Raw genomic sequence first — 5,759 nt, 5'->3', positions numbered from 1 at the left:
GTGGAGGTTGCAGTGAGCCGAGATCATGCCACTGCACTCCAGCCTGGGTGACAGAGGGAGACCCTGTCTCAAAAAAAAAAAAAAAAAAAAAATAGATGGGGTAGATGCTTTTGGAAGAATATGCAGTCACTACTCACACCAGCATGGAACAAGTGGACTGGGGTTACTGCCTGGCAAGTCTCTTTCAGGTCCCTGAATGCAGTTAACTCAGCAAGTCCTGAGTTCCCCAGGAGGTGGGCATTCCCATCTTACCCACGTTGCAGATGAAGACAGTGAGGTATTGGGAGAACCTGCCCAGGTGATAGAGGTAGTATGTGGCGGTTGGGAGATGTGAACTTGAGCTCCTGACCAATTCTGCTGCATGGGCTGACAACTCCGGCTCCTCCGGGAGAGGGGCAGGGGCTGAGGTGGGGCTTTTTCGTTTTTGTTTTTTGGCCTTTCTGAGTCCTCTGTGCTTTCTTCCCAGGTGCATGGATGACTTGCTTTCAGAAAATGTCAACAGGGTGCTCTGCAGAGGGGCATGGGCTTTTATGCCTTTATTATGCTTTTCTGTATTAAAAGAAAAATACAGTCATGTGATTTTAGAAACTCAACCCATGGAAGAGAGAATACTGGGTCTGTAGGAAGTCGGCAAAGTGGGAAAGATACTCCTGGGCTTGGTGGTGGCACCTTGGAGCCTGCTTACGGAAATCACCTCTCGTTCCCGTCATGCTGAAAGCAGAATGCTGGACATGGAAGAACCGTGAGCCATGTCCAGTCCACTTCCTCGTTACACAGGTGGGGAGACCGAGGCCGGGGGAGGGGCTCTACCCTGCGTGGGTGTCACCCAGGGTCCCGCCTGCACCCGAGCCATACCTCTGCGCCCTACACCCAGGGTCTACTCAGCTGACCCGAACTGTAATCTGGAAAAGATGAGAGCGGACCAATTATTTCTGTACCATGGTTGCATGATTACCAAGATCAAAAATGCCCAAGGAACTATATTTAGTCCAGGACAGAATTCAAAGACCACCTGCTAACAGAAACATCTGCCTGGAAGGCCAGGCACCCATATGACCCCTCACTTTGTCTCATTCTGTCTTGGAACCCAGGCGGTACTCGAGCTTCGTCTGCTGCCCCACACCCCACTGGCTGTTGCAAGAGTGACGTTGCCATTGGTGACTGCAGGTCTCCCAGCAGCCTGGTGCAGAGAGGCCACTTCAGGCTCTAACAGAGGCCCGGGTTTCCACGGGAGACAGCAGAGCCATGGTGTGGCAGGCATCCAGCTCTCCCCCGATCAGTTCCGTGACTTGTCGGAAGACCCCCCTCCCCGTAGGCCTCGGTTTCCTCATCTGTGAAACAATGGGAGTGACCTGGAGGGCCTCCGCCAGTCTCAGCCTAAGCCCTTGAGACGGAGGCAGACACAGTCAGCCTGTAAGCCCCTGGCCTTGCTCTTGCTTCAGGTCAGATGAAGAAAGGACTGGTGGCCTCTGGGGATCCTGAGCCTGTCTCCATGGGAACCAGCTCACCCACCCCCTCTCTGGCAAGTGTCCTAGTGGGAGCCATGGGAAACCGTGGGCTCCAGCCCCTGGCCGCTGACTGGTTGGCGGCCTTCCGTTTTGAGATCCTTGGCCCAGGGTAATGGAGGGGACCTCATCTTACAGAAGACACAGTGAGGGTGTGGAGAGGCTGTGGGGGAAGCACAGCCTGGCCGGCAGCTGCTGGGTGTCCTGGCTTGAGCTCAGGGCACCTCTGTCCCAGGGCGGGACCCTCAGGTCTCAGGGGCTGCTCCATCCCCTTTGGGGGCTCCCTTCATTCTTGATGTCTGTCCACTCACAGAGGGGGCCTCATGCCTCTCCAAAGACCCCCACACTCCAGTCCTTGTGTCCCTGAGGTCGGCCTCCTGGCGGCCACCTCACGGAGAAGGCCCTGGATACAGGGCCCTGGTCTAATGCAGTGTGGCTTCATCTTAACTAGTTACATGTGCAAAGACCCTGTCTCCAAACAAGGTCATATTTTGGGCTTCTGAGTGGAAGTCGGTTTGGGGGACACTCATCAACCCAGCACAACACTCCCCCTCACCATGTTCGTGGAAGAGAAGACTCTTGGACACCTGGAGGCCACCAGTCCTTTCTGGATCCCCAGAGGCCACCAGTACTTTCTTCCTCTGACCTGAAACAAGAGCTAGCAGGGGCTAGCAGGCCGACCGCGTCTGCTGCCATTTTGAGTACTGGCCCCAGCCGCAATGCCCAGGACTGAGTCATGGAGATTCCCTCAGAAATGGTGCAACCCAGTCTGTCCACAGAGTGAGGGGCGACGAGCCTGGTGGCCCCGGATTCAGTGCAGGCCATCCTTTCCACCTATTGTCTCCTTTTGGTCTCATAGGGGACCCAGTTCTTGTCCTCTGCCCTGCAGCATGGCTACGACCCTCATTGGCCACAAACTTGATGCCCTCAGGCGGCTAGACTGTACCCCAGATCTGGGGCTGGCAGTGGCATGGGTGTGGTCAACTGGCACGCAGTTGTTACCCAGACACCCTCCCATCAGCACTTTTTTGGGGGGTGAGTGACAGAAACTCAACTTGGTCTTAAAGGTGAATTTACTGGTTCCTGTGATCACAGAGTTCAAGGTTCAGCTGGACCTGGTGCCTCCAATGACATCATCAAGTCTGTCTGTCCGTCTGAGTTCAGCTTCCTCCAGGTCTTCGTTCTCCAGCAGGCCTTCTCCTCAAAGTGACCAGGTGACCGTCAGCTCTATGGTTCAGTCTACCAGTTTATGAATCTCCCCTCCTCATTTTGCTCAAGTTCAGCTGTGAGTAAACTCCCAAGCTGATCGCAGCGTCCAAAGGGAGGGCACTGGTCCCATGTGCAGCCGGCAACTCTATGGGTTCAGCTCCACCCAAACTATATAGACCACAGCAGGGAAGGAAAGCCAGGGATGCTAGGATGGCCAACACCACTGCAGAAGCCTATTGATCCCGTGCAAAATAGCTCCAGTAAAAGGAGGGCTTTGGGGCCCGGTGCGTTGGCACACACCTGTAATCCCAGCACTTTGGGAGGCCAAGGCATGTGGATCACTTGAGGTCAAAAGTTCTTGACCAGCCTGACTAACATGGTGAAACCCCGTCTCTATTAAATACAAAAAAATTAGCCAGGAGTGGTGGCGCATGCCTGTTATCTGAGCTACTTGGGAGGCTGAGACAGGGGAATTGCTTGTACCCAGGAGGCGGAGGTTGCAGTGAGCTGAGATTGCACCATTGTACTCCAGCATGGGCAACAAGAGCAAAACTCTGTCTCAAAAAAAAAAAAAAAAAAAAAAAGGGAGAGCTTTGGTCTACAGAAAGTCAGGCACCATCACAGCATCATAGGGACAGGGACACAGGATGCAGGTCCCCGTTACATCCAGGGCTCCATCCCTCTTCTCTCCATCCTCCCCACAGGCTTTTCCTATAGGCCTTTGGTTTTCCCTGGATGTTGGCTTGCCCCTATACCAGCACTGCCACGGATGTTGGCTTGCCCCTATGCCAGCACTGCCCTGGATGTAGGCTTGCCCCTACAAGAGCACTGCCCCGACTTGTCAATCCAGGGACAATGTGTCCACCCCTGGCCTAGCTAGTCAGAAACTTTTGTCTTCATGTCATCGTGTCCAATCAAGATGTCCAAGGTCCTTCTCTCTTTAGAGAGCATGGGGAGGAGGGGCATTGTGCTGGGTTGATGACTGTCCCCCATATCCACTTCCACTCAGAAGCTCAAAATATGACCTTATTTGGAGACAGGGTCTTTGCAGATGTAATTAGTTAAGATGAAGTCATGCTGCATTAGGGTGGACCCTAGACCCAAGGCCTAGACCCAAGGACTGGCGATCTTATAAAAAGAGGAGTGGACACAGAGACAGATGCAGTGGGAGGGCAGCCACGGAAAGACAAAGGCAGAGAGTGGATGATGCATCCGCAAGCCATCAGATGTCCAGGGCCACCAGGAGCTGAGGAGGTGAGGAAGGACGCCCCCAGGAGCCTTCAGAGGGAGCACGACACTGTCGACACCTTGACTTTAGACTTCTGGCCTCCAGATCAGCAAGGGAGTAGATTTCTGCTCCTTTAAGCATTTTGTGGGTCTCTGCTGCAGGAGCTCAAGGAAACTCATTCAGGTATTTAGGACGGTTGTGCTGGGTGGGGAGACGGGCCACACACGGTCTCTGGGCTGAAAGGGCGGGCACCAGGAGCAGGTCCTCAGTCGACCACATCTTGGCACTTAGCTTTGGTGACTCCCCCTGGTGCTGCTGATGTCCCACCGTGGCCTCTAGGGGACTCAGGGTCCTGCACCCCACCCCTGCTCCCTTCCTGCCCTGGCCTCGTCTCACCTCTGCAGTAGCAAGACTTTTCTGCAGCCTGAATCTAGATCCTTGGCTGCCTCTTGGTTCTTCTCCTTCAGTGTGGGCTCACCAAGGGCCATGAGGGTCCCCAGGGCTGCAAGGGCACACAGAAAACCCACAGATTCATACATTGAGATATCGCTCTCCTCGTCGACAGGACCTCAAGCCTCCAGGCCCAGCTCAGTCTAATTCAATCTCTGTGTCTTTGCTCAAACTCTTGCAAGGAAATCTGACCACCTTGGCCTGGCTGGGGGCATCCAGCGCTATCCCTGGGGTGTGGCCTGAAACCCTTCCTTCCTTGGTAGGACTCAGTCAACCAGGGTTAAGAAAAGGGCAGATTCCTTGGAGAAGCATGAGGAGATAATGCTTCTGAGGACACTCATGTATGTGAACGCTCAACGCAGACATACGGAAATTATGTCATCTACATTTACCCCCATCCCTCTAGGGTGGGTGTCATCAGATTCCCGTCCCAGTTTGCAGCTGGAACCTCGGGGCTTGGATTAAGTGCTTGCCAATGCTAGTAGAGAAGCCTGTCGCCTCCCACCACTCTCAGCACTTGTTAACTTGCCAAGGTCTCATGGCAAGTAAGTCCTGGCCACCTTGGTCGCCTCTTAGATGAAGTGGCTTGGACTAGATGCCCTCCTCCGAGGTGAATCTTGAGCTGAAGCTTCGGTGTGTGCCTGGAGCAGGTGGCTGGGGTGTTCAGCAAGCCCTGGGCAGGGAGGACAGGCCAGCCAGGCCTCGGGCCCCCAACTGGGCATCTGCCTCCATAGGGCATTCATCCACTTTGGGGGTCTTTGTGTCCCTAAAAGAGTCTGAATATGAATCCACACTCAAGCAAAACTATTAAGGAGATCAAAGCAGCCGCAATGACACTGGAGGAGGCTCATGCTCCTGGAAAACCTCAGAGTAAGACGCATGGGGGAGGGCTGGCTTAAGGGTCATGACTGAGGTGAGAGGCTGAGGGCAACGGACAGAAAGCAGCATGCAACCAAGTCCAGGTGGCAGGGAAAACAGAGAGCAAGGAGGAAGCAAGACTGTGAGCAAAACAGGCCTCGAGAGGCCAGTCAGCCACAGATGCCAGGCTCCTGCCCGACCTGCCCCGACCCTGCCTCTCAGAGGGCACCTGCCATCCTCTGTGCACCCCACCTGTCCTGTCCCATCTGTGCAGGGCCCCGTCTATCAGCCCTGAAGGGTCAGGTGCTCCTCACTGGAAGGTAGGAACTGGGCTTCACCATCTGGACTGTGCAAGTCCTGCCTGGTCATGAGAGGAGAGCAAAGAGTTTTCTAGAAGGCTGGTTTGCACACATAAGTGAAGAACTGCCCCCCAGAAGTAATGCTTAGGCAAAGAAGGTGGGCAGTGGTGGTGGTCACAGATGCTGGGGGTGAGCCATAGGCCTGAGCCA

At 54.6% G+C, this 5,759-nt stretch overlaps 1 long non-coding RNA gene across 1 annotated transcript; it reads right to left on the bottom strand.

The window, feature by feature from the left end:
* Positions 1 to 627: 627 nt before the first annotated feature.
* On the bottom strand, positions 628 to 4,425 carry LOC109023200 (uncharacterized). Its single transcript, XR_002002575.2, has 3 exons — positions 4,339 to 4,425; positions 856 to 902; positions 628 to 711 (listed from the first exon to the last, which is right to left on the bottom strand). It is a non-coding gene; the product is annotated as an uncharacterized lncRNA (long non-coding RNA).
* Positions 4,426 to 5,759: the final 1,334 nt, after the last annotated feature.

Source organism: Gorilla gorilla, chromosome 15, assembly GCF_029281585.2.
Source record: "Gorilla gorilla gorilla isolate KB3781 chromosome 15, NHGRI_mGorGor1-v2.1_pri, whole genome shotgun sequence".
NCBI classification, from domain to species: Eukaryota; Metazoa; Chordata; class Mammalia; order Primates; family Hominidae; genus Gorilla; species Gorilla gorilla.
Note: the sequence above shows the minus strand (reverse complement) of the source record. Positions and strands in the feature narration are given on the sequence as shown.